Source organism: Pterocles gutturalis, unplaced genomic scaffold (genome assembly GCF_000699245.1).
Source record: "Pterocles gutturalis isolate BGI_N339 unplaced genomic scaffold, ASM69924v1 scaffold45546, whole genome shotgun sequence".
Lineage (NCBI taxonomy): Eukaryota > Metazoa > Chordata > Aves > Pterocliformes > Pteroclidae > Pterocles > Pterocles gutturalis.
This window is the reverse complement of record NW_010102110.1, coordinates 1-220: the sequence shown is the minus strand read 5'-3', so window position 1 is coordinate 220 and position 220 is coordinate 1.

Sequence of the window (220 nt, the reverse complement as noted above, 5' to 3'; positions counted from 1 at the left end):
GGGGTATTAAATCCAGCCACCAGTCCCCTCCCCCTGCTGCCTCTCCCTGGTGCATCCTCCCCCAAGCTCAGGGAGTTACTGGTTGCTGTGGGGGGTATTGCAGGCGCCAAATAACCCTGCAAACGTTGTCCCCATTTCCCTGCTTCATTCCTGTGGGATCCCCAACACATCTGGGAGCCCTGCGCCCCCCCACCCTGCAGCGTTCGGTGCTCTCGGACTG